The sequence below is a fragment of the Urtica dioica genome, chromosome 7, assembly GCF_054948205.1.
Source record: "Urtica dioica subsp. dioica isolate 48M chromosome 7, U.dioica_male_clone48M_v1_H2, whole genome shotgun sequence".
In the NCBI taxonomy this organism is placed as follows: domain Eukaryota; kingdom Viridiplantae; phylum Streptophyta; class Magnoliopsida; order Rosales; family Urticaceae; genus Urtica; species Urtica dioica.
The window spans coordinates 38,315,307-38,329,152 of record NC_142762.1 but is presented as its reverse complement, the minus strand read 5'-3'; the positions used below and the strand labels follow the sequence as shown (position 1 = coordinate 38,329,152).

The window sequence follows — 13,846 nt, the reverse complement described above, 5'->3', positions numbered from 1 at the left end:
TTCTTCGGAAATGATAAACTAAAAAACCATGAAAAAATAAAACGAGTCAAATTGACGACACTAAAAAAGTTGGCAAACTCAATATAAACTGAGATATAAAGTATTTTTTTTTTGTCTCCATAATACACTTGTGTCATATTTTGTATTTTTTTTTTATTTATCTTATGAACGATAAATTAAAAAAAAATGACACTCTAGATATAAAGCATAATTTAAAAAAATAGTGGATTAATTTAATACCAAATAAATTAGGAAAAACTCACTCACAACGAATGGCAACTGAAGCCAAGAAATCCCTAAACAAAAATAGATCTAAACAGCTAACCAAAAACAATTAGTCTTTTTAGAATCTTAACCAACTAAATTATCGTTCATAGCATCAGATTTTCTCATGCTTGCATTATCATTCGACTTACATTTCCTCTATTTAAATTATCTTTCATAGCATCAGATAATTGGCTCTGTTCATTGCATGTGGCCGTTGAACTTGTAGAGAACTTTCCCTAGTTCTACACTTCTACATAGCACAACATCATAGAAGAGTGAGAGTCAAATGAAGTTCTGTTCGTACCGACAAATATAAAGCACGTCATAGATGAACGAGTAGCAAGAAAGCTATTTTTTTTCTCTCTTAATGCAAAAAAAAAAAAAAAAAAAATAAATAAATAAAAAATCTGAAACAATCCGAGTTATATATAAAATTCGGATTAGTTTAATACTGCAATTATTCTTCTTGTTACATGGAATTGTTCAAAGTGTCCCAAACACTTCATGAAATACTTGCACAACACAGGTATAGAAACGGTACTTTTGCATGCTCCCTCAACATATATTAGTGCTTGTCTTGTTTCATACTCCATATCTGGCAGAATGTACACAATTAGTTATTTCGAGTGAAATCCAAAACATACGAAAGCACTTCCAGTTTCTACACGAACAAAGAAAATAAGAAGGGAAGGCAGGTACTGTACACATGCCTTGGCTTCACACAAGCCTCGTCTTCTGCTTTCCGATAACACCAATCTGAAATCCATGAAATCAAGTGACGCGAAAGATATAACAAATGACAGTAAATAAATGGCAGACATGGGGAAAAATATATATACCGCTTCCTAATGTATAGCAAGGTCCTCTAACCGAAGCATTAAAATAAGTATAGGAAGGGCATTGCATTCTACAATCTGCAAGTTTATGGCATGACAAAAATTAATTCCACCAACGAGTTACATAATAAATGATAGAACTTCAAAGAATTTTTTTTTTACCTAATTCTGGTTCTCGTCATTTTTAAAAGCCAAAGTTCGCAGAGCCCCAGCTGCCGCTCTTTCTATCAAAGAGAGTTTATGGTATCATTAAGAGAGTCGAAGAGGGCCGTCAGCTAGTTAAAGACGTGGCCGTCGCTAGATCTAGATGTATGTATGGGACAGTGGTGGAGAGATCGAGAAGTTAGATTCGAACTTGGCAGCTTAAATAAAATCAAGTTCAACTGGAAGCATTATTAAAGCATAATAGTATTTCAACTAAAATAAAGTTCGATTAGATTTGATATCAAAATTTCACAGCATAGATAAAGCATATGAGTACTTCAACGCCATCCCAGAATGGTCAAAGACTCGATATGATCCATGGAGCTTTGTTGAAATTAGAATATAAACAATTTTACTGGATTTAAATTGCAAACTTACATAAGTAGTGATGATATGCACACTGAAACAATGAAAACTCACAAACGAAATTTATAAAATTCTCATAAGAAAAACATCAAACAGAGCGTACGCGTTACTTTTACTTCAAGACGAACCAAGATATTAAGCCATGAAATACAAACATACCATAACGTTTAAAAGGTCATTCAAGGAAAATGGAAAAAAAAAAACTTTCATAAACGCATTGAATAACAAAAAGAACAACGTGAGAACAAGAAAGAACAAAAGGACTACCTATTTGTGTGTTGATGTCGGTTGTGAAGCAACACAAAGAACAAGGACCACTGCCAAAAAAATCAAATATATATGTTACTACTTTTAATTCAAATACCAATATCTATATAATTAAAATGTTCTTAGTTTTTTTTTTGGCTCCAATACGTTGCTATTCAGCATGAAGAATGAAGTTAGTGTGAATTAGGTCAGACCCATATAAGAATTTGGGTCTGTCTACCGACCAGAAAGCAAATCCCACCCAAATTCCAACCAGGCCCATCATTAATGTCACCACCACCACCGCTGAGTCCGAGTCCGAGTCATAAGCACAAGAGGCTCAAGTTTGCTGTTTGGTGCAATGCGAAACCCATGGTCCCTGGCCCAATGCTACGAGAAGCAGTGGATTACGCGTGTGGGACTGGAGTGGATTGTGGGCCGATTCAGCCCAATGGGCTTTGAGACCTTGAACTTAGAATACAGAGTTCACATCTTCAACTTTAAGTTAAAAACTCTGATCAAAGATATAGAGCCTTACCTCAATATAAAGATCATTATCTCTCCTCTCAAATCACACGCAACGATCTCCAAAGGTAGAGAAAAGGTACGAGTCTATAGATAACTCAAGCTCTCACACTCTATCGCTCGCCCACCCAGATGAGATCAAGGAGAAGATTAATACGATTCATCAATGGTCTTAATCCAGGGAAGATCTTCATTCAGTGAACGCCTGAATAAGAGCCAAAATGTACAAAGAGATCAGAAAATTGAACCAAAAAAACAATTAACAAAAAACATCGAGCATATAAACAAAATTTCCACATGTATATAATATTTTCTAAAGCTTTATGTTTCAAGTTCCTACTGCAATAAATTGAAGAGAATGTTACAATCGCAGAAGTTACAGTTGTACAAGAAAGTGCCATTAATGCTCGGAGATCCCACCAAGTCAAGCCTTTAATTTTGGAGCCCTGGTTCTTCGAGAACACTCATCGGAGAAGCCTCCATCTCTGCATCTTCAGAGAGACTCTTCTCGTCTTCTTTGCCGGCCGATTGGAAGATTCCGGGCTCGTTTATCCCCCCACTCCAACCATCTATCCGGTGACAGAAATGTATCGGATACCCATCCGTCTCTCGGGATTATGAGAGCATCAATTCCACAACCAAAATACGAATCCATGAATCCTGATAATCTGAAACCCTAATAAAATTTAACATATTACAAATTGAATAAAAAAAATAAATTAATTAATATCTATTGCTCAAGAATAACGAGTCAAACCTCACAAACGTGTATTCTTCTACCTTATATTACCGTACTTATACCAATTGAAAGGGGGAGAGGGACAGACTGGTGACCCGCGTGGAGAGTCTAATCGATAACAGAGTGCGTTTATGAAACATTAGATCAACTCTGCACGATTATTAAAAGCAATTTGAAAAGAATTAGTGTTAACATAGAATGAAGGAAAAACACTTACCATTGAAAAGCTTCACCGAGCGTCGTGGCAGCCTGGGGCGTGCGACGGTGTAGTCAAAATGAAACCCTAGAAAACCTAATTAGAGAGGTTGATTGTTAGCCGAAGGGTTATCGCTGCCGCACTGTTCTCAGGCGTCTCTGGCACCGACAATAGGCCGTACGAAATTGGCGAATATCGGTCATCACCCGCACTTACAGAGAATGGAACAGTCTGAGAGGAAAGATAAAATGAAAGTGAGTTGGAGAGAGAATATGAAGCGGTTGAAAATTCATAGTGGGTAGATAAATAGATACACACAACTGTTGGTTTAACAACTGTTGGCTTAATGGAATCGAATCACATTCTGATGAACACATCGGTTGGCTTTGGCTTGAGATTGAGAAGTCGGCAAAGGAGAGAGAAGAAGTTGGGAAAGAGATGAGGTATCACATGAAAAAAGCTATGATGTGTCGTCATCTAATTGGTTGAAAAGAGTATGAATAGTCTATGAATAGTGATTTTATGATTCTGACTTATAATATATTATAGATAAAAGAACATTATTCATGCCTTTTGATGATCTTATTACAAAAGTTCGTAAGGAGCTTGCTGGTTGGAAAACATTATTCTTGTCAACTTGAGGTAAGTTGACGATGATTAAATAAGTTCTTTGCAATATTCCTATTTGCACAATGGTTGTTCTTCTTGTGCCAAAATCAATTACTAAAGAATTAGATCAGATTTATGCCATTTTTTTATGGAATGATAGAGATAGTAATAGACACCATTGGGTTGCTTGGAATAAGATTTGTAGACCTCTTAATTTTGGTGGCTTAAATATCAGATTAGCCGATCACATGGCTGAATCTTTATTGGCTAAATTTGCTCGGAAATACTTGACTAATGAAAGCCTTTGGACTCGCTTATGAAAGATAGGTATGGTATCACAAATCATTTTGATGGTGTTGCTCTATTGCGCACGGGAGGCTCTGTTCTTTGGAAGAAAATAAGGTTGCTCATTCTAGATTTATTGGAGAACTCTCATTGGATTGTTGGTCAAGGAAAAGATTTTTTTTATATAGATAATTGGTGCGGTTTGAATCTTTTTCTTTTTGCTCCTCATTCGGCTGATCTGATTATGACAATAGCGGAGGGCCTTCGCGATTCAGGTGTTATGCTCCATATCCATAATTTTGCCCCGTAAATGTTTGCGATCAAATTTTGTATACTTTTATCTCTTCGAGTCGTGACAATATAGTTTGAAAACCCTGCAATTCTGGTGTGTTCTCTACTTCTAGTTACTACCATTGGAGTCTTTTCCCAGTTATCGGTGATACTTCTCTCCATTGGAATTCTAAACTTTGGAATGCCTCTAAAATTTGTTTCTTCATATGTAAACTTTGGTACTTTGCTATCCCAACCGACGATCGGATTTGTCGTCTCAATATCCCTATGATTTCTATATGTCGGTGTTGTAGCTTTCACTGTTCTGAGACCTTGTATCATCTTTTCTTCAAGGGAGATATTACTTCCTTTGTTTGGAAAATTTTCAGAGCTAATATCAATCTTTTGTTCAGAGAATTGACGGTCTCTCACCTCTTAAAAAACTGGACTAAATGTGATGTAAAAAATAATTGTGTTAAAATGAAAATCCAAATTATTTGCTATTCTTTGGTAAATCTGGAAATGTAGGGGCTTATGTGTTTTCGATGAGTGCTCGATGGATGTTGAATGTTTAAAGAAGAGTATTGATGATTTTACTTTCCTTCTCAATTGATCAAACCATATGAGCTATTTCTTACTCGTTTACCGATGGGTGAATTTACTACCACCAATGTGCCTACCCGTTGTGTGGCTGAAATGGAATCCTCCTTCTAGTAGTCTTAAATTGAACATTATCGGCTACTTTTTTTTTATGAAGGTGGGGCTATTGGCGGAACTCTCCGAGATATAAATGGTTATTGTGTCATTAATTTTTCAGGTCATGTTATTGTTAGCTCAAGTCTTGAAGCAAAGGTTGAAAGTTTGATAAAAATAACATCCAGAATTTACAGTCTTATTAGAAGAACATCTCTATTATTGAGAGTAATTCCAAAGGCTCTTATTGAGGCGTTACAAGGTAAGACTCTCCTCCTTGGATCATTAGTTGCAAATGGAATTTTATTATGGAAGCGGTGAAGAATATTGAATTTAAACATGGTCGCATAATCTCTCTGTAAAATAGCGCTTTCATTCACTCATTATTCCCTTTTAAATTTCTCAAATTTGTCTTATAATATTCAAAATCTTATTGTAAGAGATAGTAAGGGAATTAGATATCTGTGTAATTTTTTTCCCTTCTTGTTTTCTTCTTTTTTTTATTTATTTATTTTTATTATTTTCATGTTTCTAACAGTTGTAAGTACGATTTTCCTCCGCCATAAGTAACACCTATTAATAAAATTCTCGTAGTACTGCCCCTGGTTAAAAAAAATAAAAAAAAATTCAGGCTTTTTTTTTAGTAGGAAAAAAATGTCTTTTACGTTTGTTCATGTCCATATTAAGGATTTTTGTTGTCTTGTATATATTGAAGAACATGATTTAATATTCAGCTAATTGTGTTTGTGAGTCTGGACAACTTGATCACAGTTCAGCTCGGTCAAAATGGAAAGAGGAAAGGATGGTGATATTGAAGGAGTACATCACCAAAAACAATGTCCCGATCGAAGTCCGCGGCGCCTCTCGAGATGATGCCTGAGGACGAGAACCATGAGGTTTTTCTTCACCGGAGGTCCAGGTCACGGCGATGGCGGGGAGACCGACGATCATGCTTCCTCCGAGACCTTCGACGGACGCTTTCTTCTCCGGTGCCAAAGCAAGCTCTGGACCATTGACCTTGGTATCGCGATTCTTCGCCGATGGAACTTTGGGTTTGGACCAGAGATCTTTCACTTAGCTTCTCGCCGGAGCAATTGCGTTTGATGGCGCTTGGGATAAGGAGAGAGAAGGACACTTCGTCGGCGTCTCTGGCGTCGTTTGGGTTCAAGCAAAGTAGACAATATATGTGAATCCCCGTCACTTTTTCATGATGTTGTCGGGGTTAATTCCTTCTAGGCTGTTGAGCTCCTCGGGGTTCTTCTCGCCGGTAAGTTACGATCATGTGGTATATGTAGAAAGAGAAGAGAATAGAGGAAAAAAAATAAAAATTAAAGTTAATTTAATATACGGAGTTGTAAAGGATGGATAAAATATTGACCTTGACTATTTAGTCCACAATTTTCCTAACTTAAATGGTACAAACCGTGAATATTGATTTTTTTAGAGTAATGCTATTCAACACGACTAACGATGTTGAACGATCCACTCACAACGCGACACGTGGATGTTCAGTGCCACGTGTCGCGTTGTGAGTGGATCGTTCAACATCGTGAGACGTGTTGAAAAGCATTTCCGTTTTTTTTATGCCATCATTTTCTCTCTCTATAATATTACTATTCCTTTTTTGTCTTTATCTTGAACAACATTTGTTTCCTTAACCAAAAAAAAAAAAAAAAAGTGGACAACCAAGTCGTTTCTAAATTGAATTTACGAATTGAGAATTAATAATATGTATTCAGGTTATGAGTTCCTAACAATTATATCACGTACTATTGAGTGAATAGACGTTCGATGTATTTTTTTTTTTTTTTAAATAGAATGAGTATTACTGCTTAAAAAACACATAATTGATGAATAGAATGTCATTCAAGCCAAGGATTTAATTCTAGTCAAAATTATGGGCGATTTCAAGTTTATTTTTTATTATGAGTTCTATATAACTTTTTAAACTGTTGACAATTTTATTTATTTTAGTTTGAAAAGATTCAAAATAGCAACTACCATATAATTATTACATCCAAAAAACACTATTTTTTGTAATTTTTCCAATTCATTATGTGGCGTTGTTTGAGAAGTACTTCCCTAAATTATTAAAAGTGTCGTTGACTGGACCTTGGATTTTCATTTGTTGGGCTTTGAAATAATCTGGACTAATTTGAACAGTGGTATATAGCTAGTTGCCTTAGCCTATATTGGGCTTGGGCTTTGGTAAAAAAAAGCATACAACAAATATATGGGTTTGGACTCATTTTCAAAGCTTTTTTTTATTCCCGTAGCTTCTTGTTTTCATTCTGACTTCAGGTTCATGTGTACATTTCCTATTACGAATTTCATAAGGAGCTCAAATGGGTCAAAATATCAAAGCTTGATCCCTTACTTTTAAATTATTTAAAATTAGATAGGAGATGATATGGATGCAGATGTTTCTGCGCGAGCTGGATCAAGACCATGGCGGGAATGTACTATACAATGATAGCCAGATTGTCATTCAGTTGGCAAAGAACCCGATGTATCATACTCGGATAAAATATATACAGTTGAGATACCACTTCATCAAATCGGCGTTAGAAGATGGAGTGTTGGTGCTTGAGAAGATCACGGGAAGTCAGAATCCAGCTGACATGTTGACGAAGTCAGTGCCATATGATAAACTGAAGTTATGCTCGACTTCAGTTAGACTCCTCGCCTGATGAGTTGAGTCGCCGTTGCAGAATGGAGATATGTGATGAGATTAGTCTCCAAGTGGGAGATTGTTCGAAAGATGGAGCCTAATTTATAGGAGTAAAAGAAAAGTCCAACATCAAATAAGGATAATCACTTTTGTAAGCTCGGTATATAAAAGGGGTTCCATAGGGTGTATTCTCATCATCCCAAAATAAGAAACACTTGTATACTGTAAACACCTCCCTATTATGTTTATAGTGATTGTGCAGCGGCAAAGTGGATGTAGTTTTCGCATTGAAAGTGAACCACTATAAATTCTTGTATCGTTTCTTTGCTATTTATTTATTTCATTTATGGAGTGGGTTTCGACGAAGAAATTCCAACATCTCAATGTCTTTCTGATTGCGTGTTCTTGTAACTGGCTTGAAAAGCCGGTCTCCAACCACAGATCAACGGATATAGCTTTGCAAGAGAGGAAAAATGCAGTAATTAACTTGTAAAAATCTGAGCGGCAGAGTCTTGCCAACCAGTACTGATCATTTCGAATAATCGGCTTGGAAAAGGAAACCGAAATCGCCAAAACATCAGTTATGGAAAGCAAAATCATTATTCTTGTGAATCCTAAATCCAATTTGAAAGAGAAAAAAAAAACACTCACCCAAGTAGAATCCAAACTCTGCTAGAGCTATCGCAATGAGGAAAGCCGCTGGTGAGGATAAGTCACACTAATTATTTTGTTTGAACTTTGAACATTCGATTGTAGATTTTACCGGTTCTCTTACAATTTATATGTGATGATTAATTAAGACCAACTTTTTATTTTTATTAAGTGTAAATTAAATCATTTCGATTTAATTATCACGCAGCAAAACAAAATTTTAGTCCTAAATTGGTGTCTAATTTTTTTTGGACCATTTAAAACTATTAAAAAAATAGAGATTGAACCGTAAAAATATAAGAAAATAAATTAAAGAAGATTAAATCGTACTCTTGGATCCGTCTGGTTCGATTTTGTCAAAATGCATACTGTTTTGAATATATATTTGTTTACTTTATAAATTTAAATAGATAAATATATTATCATAAATATCCAATTTTAAAAAGAAGACTAGAAAAAATTATATTACACACACATTAAGAAATTCACTATTTTTTATGCAATGATTTTTATTAGACAATTTAAATATCATTTATTGTATGATGTTTTATATTGTTTATATGGCTAGCCGCAATTTGAATTTCTAGGTCCGCCCCTGTTTTTTTGTGTGTGAGAAAAAAAAGGGTCCTTAAGTACAAGCATTTGAATAGTAAATAGGAAGAGCTTGGAGAACCAAGCCGATTTTAATTTGGGTAAACTAGCAACGTAGTCATTTTGAAACATGGTTTTTGGAATCTAGCCAACGTTTGGTAAATTTTGCAATCTAGCCATTTACTGAAATTTACGGATATAAAATACCTAATTTACCATTTTTCTTATACTTACTTGATCAAAACACTAGCCCACGTTTGACCGGTTTGAATTGTATACAGCCAATTAATTTCAGATTTTTTCGCAATTTAATTGGATATTTAGCTAATTTAATAGGAGATTCGGTGATGTAATTAAAAGAGAAAATTTAATGCAATAAATGCACAAAAAATTTACCATAATTAACAGAAATTAACAAATCAGCGGAGATTAAGAAAAATTTACAAACATTTACACTGTATTTGCTTACACGGCTATAATTTCAGCTTTTTTAATTCAAAATATGAGATTCGGTGATGTAATTAAAAGGGAAAGTAAATATTTATTTGATTGAATAAGTCAAACAAGATAATGAATACACGTAATTATGATAAAATCCCGTTCAAAATTAGAAAATAAATTTGGAAAACAAAAATACCGTATTAAATGCGTATTAAAGGAAAGGAAAGAAATCGGCTCTACCTGCACATATGTAAATTTATCATAATTAACAGAAATTAACAAAGCAACGGAGATTAACAAAAATTTACGAACATTTACACTGTATTTTCTTACACGGCTATAATGTTCATCAAAGAAAAAATGCTCAATAACCAACTTTGCCAAGTATAGAATTTTTTTTAAAATTCGAAATATAAACCGAATATAACAAATTCGGCTACAAAAACCAAGTTTCAAAACGTGGGCTAGTATTTTTGAAACCAAACTAAGGCTAATATAGTAAATACCATCTTACATAAATATGACACGTCATCAAATTTGGCTAGATTCAAAAATTAAACGAAACGTTGGCTAGATTACAATTGCAACGTTTGATGTGGCTTAGATCGACTAATTTTTCTTTTAATTTCTCTTAATTTTTTGCAGCTATTTCACTGAGTCCTATAAAAGCAGTTTCAACGAATCATACATAAAAAGAGAGCATGAGTGGTGATAAAGTTCATGACTACAGTTTCTACACGACACAACTAGTCACGTACATCTATTTCAAACCTAAGAAATGAACTATTTACTTGTGCAAGGCTCAATTGCTGAAAACCCAATTAATTATTTATTTACTTGGTCCAACAATAAACAAATAATTAATAATTGTTTATTTACTTGATCAAACAATAAATAAACAATTCTACCATAAATATTTATTTAATTCTGCGAATACCCGTTTTCCAGAATTAATGCTGTCAATCACAATTACAGCAAATGAGATTAATAACGATAAACATTATTATACGAAAGTTCTTATCCGCCTTTATCAGAGCCGAATCGGGGACTATGAACCTAGTAATAGAAGCTCAACAAATCCGATGAAAAAGACGAAATAGTCATTTCTCTTTTTCCATCGATTCGTCTAATCTTGGTCAAATACTCCACTTTGTAAGCCAAAAATGAACTCTCCTTTATACTAAAATTATATTTACTCATCGTGATGAGTGTCCACTGATATAGTCAGTTCGTGATCAAGATCCTCCAGGTTCAACCCGTGTCAAGAGAAGTCAATTTTTTCGTTATACTTCTCTTGATACATATCAGCCCTAAGCATTGTTGCTTCACCAGCGAAAGATTCTTTCGAACGTTACTTACTTCGAAAGTGCTAGCAATCTATCGGTTCTGGAATCAACCCTTAGGTGAGTGAACATTAACCTTCTTTCAGGAAGGCTGGATTCCGTATCTGTAAATCACTTCCCACTCGAATCATGCTCTGAGAGACTCCCAAGACATAAGCTGTGATTAGCATGAATAACCTTTTAGCGAATGAGTCAAAGAGCTCAGTAACATAAACCAGTGTCCATGATCACTTCAGGATTTAGATCAAGTCTCACTGTGACCATCATAGCGGCCTCGGTTAGTGTGTCATAACGGTCCTTAAACGACATATCTACAACCAAGACCTGTCCAAGTCGTACACTTACCACAAGTGTAGAATGCTCTCACATAGTGATCAGTCTTCACCTAAGTGTTCCACATATATGACTTTAGATCTAGCTTTCCAGGCGTATATCAGTCATCGACCTCGTTTTAGCTCACCGCCCGAACTCAAGTGCCCAACACGTGACTCAGTTTAATACGGAGGCTATGGAAGATAGTTGTTATTGATTCTAATTGTTTAGAACTCAACCCACTAATCATATAATGCTAATAAAGTAATCTTATTATCGAATTTAGTAATCATTTATTCATTATCTTCAAGTGGGCAATATTCCTAACAGTCATCACATCGAGTCCTTGAAGTAGAGTCCCTTATTTGATCGTGTGGAGGCTTGTACGTTCAAGACGAAGACGGATTGTGAAAGCTTTCAGTTCGTGAACCGAAAATCAATGTAAGTACTCGTTTACTCTTATTTCGGTTGCTTGGCATATATGCTCTCATATAATTTTTAATTAACGTAAATCTAGATCTTGTCATATAATCATTGAATTAATTAGCTCATGATTAGCGTAATTAATCACTTTTCCGCATATGGGGGAATCATCCCCGACACAATCAAGTTAAAATGCCTTAATTTTAATCTTTTCCACGTCAAACGAGCTCCAAAAAATATGTTATGCGTCGCTCAAAAATGTACCCGACGCAAATATAGCGATTTCTAATAGGTATTTTGTAGTAGTGAAGGTTTTCTCTCTAGATCAATATACAAATTCTTCATTCTCTATCTTGGTATTAGAGCCCACTAAGCCCAAATGGTTTACCGGTCCAATCGTTGGGATTCGGCCCAAGATGAACAAACGCAAAGAGTCGCCATCTTGAGGGGGTGTGTTAGGAATCTCACATTGAAAGTGAATGGAAACTAACAAGAGCTTATAAAGGTCATGGATTACTCCTCTCATTACCAATTGGTTTCGAGATAAAACCCCATGATACTTTCACATTTTGCCCCAATTTGTATTTCTAATATATTACTTGCCAATTACAAAATTCTATCCATTTTTTTTTTATGTAAATGGAGTTTATTTTTCAAATTTCAAACTGCAGCTGACGACTATAATTTTAGAAAATCGGGTTTTATTTCTTATTTATTAATTAAAATAGTATATAAATTTGTTATACGTATTTTATGTTAAGATGAAAAACCCTTTGTATGGATTTTTTTTGTCTTATATATGTATATAAAAGAACATTATTCATGCCTTTTGATGATCTTATTACAAAAGTTCGTAAGGAGCTTGCTGGTTGGAAAACATTATTCTTGTCAACTTGAGGTAAGTTGACTATGATTAAATAAGTTCTTTGCAATATTCCTATTTGCACAATGGTTGTTCTTCTTGTGCCAAAATCAATTACTAAAGAATTAGATCAGATTTATGCCATTTTTTTTTTATGGAATGATAGAGATAGTAATAGACACCATTGGGTTGCTTGGAATAAGATTTGTAGACCTCTTAATTTTGGTGGCTTAAATATCAGATTAGCCGATCACATGGCTGAATCTTTATTGGCTAAAATTGCTCGGAAATACTTGACTAATGAAAGCCTTTGGACTCGCTTATGAAAGACAGGTATGGTATCACAAATTATTTTGATGGTGTTGCTCTATTGCGCACGGGAGGCTCTGTTCTTTGGAAGAAAATAAGGTTGCTCATTCTAGATTTATTGGAGAACTCTCATTGGATTGTTGGTCAAGGAAAAGATTTTTTTTATATAGATAATTGGTGCGGTTTGAATCTTTTTCTTTTTGCTCCTCATTCGGCTGATTTGATTATGACAATAGCGGAGGGCCTTCGCGATTCAGGTGTTATGCTCCATATCCATAATTTTGCCCCGTAAATGTTTGCGATCAAATTTTGTATACTTTTATCTCTTCGAGTCGTGACAATATAGTTTGAAAACCCTGCAATTCTTGTGTGTTCTCTACTTCTAGTTACTACCATTGGAGTCTTTTCCCAGTTATCGGTGATACTTCTCTCCATTGGAATTCTAAACTTTGGAATGCCTCTAAAATTTGTTTCTTCATATGTAAACTTTGGTACTTTGCTATCCCAACCGACGATCGGATTTGTCGTCTCAATATCCCTATGATTTCTATATGTCGGTGTTGTAGCTTTCACTGTTCTGAGACCTTGTATCATCTTTTCTTCAAGGGAGATATTACTTCCGTTATTTGGAAAAAATTTCAGAGCTGATATCAATCTTTTGTTCAGAGAATTGACAGTCTCTCACCTCTTAAAAAACTGGACTAAATGTGATGTCAAAAATAATTGTGTTAAAATGAAAATCCAAATTATTTGCTATTCTTTGGTAAATCTGGAAATGTGGGGGCTTGTGTGTTTTCGATGAGTGCTTGATGGATGTTGAATGTTTAAAGAAGGGTATTGATGATTTTACTTTCCTTCTCAATTGATCAAACCATATGAGCTATTTACCACCAATGTGCCTACCCGTTGTGTATGGCTGAAATGGAATCCTCCTTCTAGTAGTCTTAAATTGAACATTACTGGCTACTTTTTTTTATGAAGGTGGGGCTATTGGCGGAACTCTCCGA

At 34.9% G+C, this 13,846-nt stretch overlaps 1 long non-coding RNA gene across 21 annotated transcripts; it reads right to left on the bottom strand.

Moving 5' to 3' along the window:
• Positions 1 to 308: 308 nt before the first annotated feature.
• On the bottom strand, positions 309 to 3,892 carry LOC149391365 (uncharacterized). 21 transcript variants are annotated; one of them, XR_016300217.1, is made up of 10 exons: positions 3,713 to 3,887; positions 3,401 to 3,610; positions 3,225 to 3,333; positions 2,865 to 3,112; positions 2,458 to 2,649; positions 1,941 to 2,390; positions 1,266 to 1,406; positions 1,107 to 1,181; positions 978 to 1,023; positions 311 to 862 (listed from the first exon to the last, which is right to left on the bottom strand). It is a non-coding gene; the product is annotated as an uncharacterized LOC149391365 (long non-coding RNA). The 21 variants fall into 21 exon arrangements; XR_016300216.1 differs by having other exon boundaries at positions 2,865 to 3,120; positions 3,202 to 3,291; positions 3,713 to 3,886; XR_016300214.1 differs by having other exon boundaries at positions 2,865 to 3,120; positions 3,713 to 3,885.
• Between the last annotated feature and the right edge of the window lie 9,954 nt (positions 3,893 to 13,846).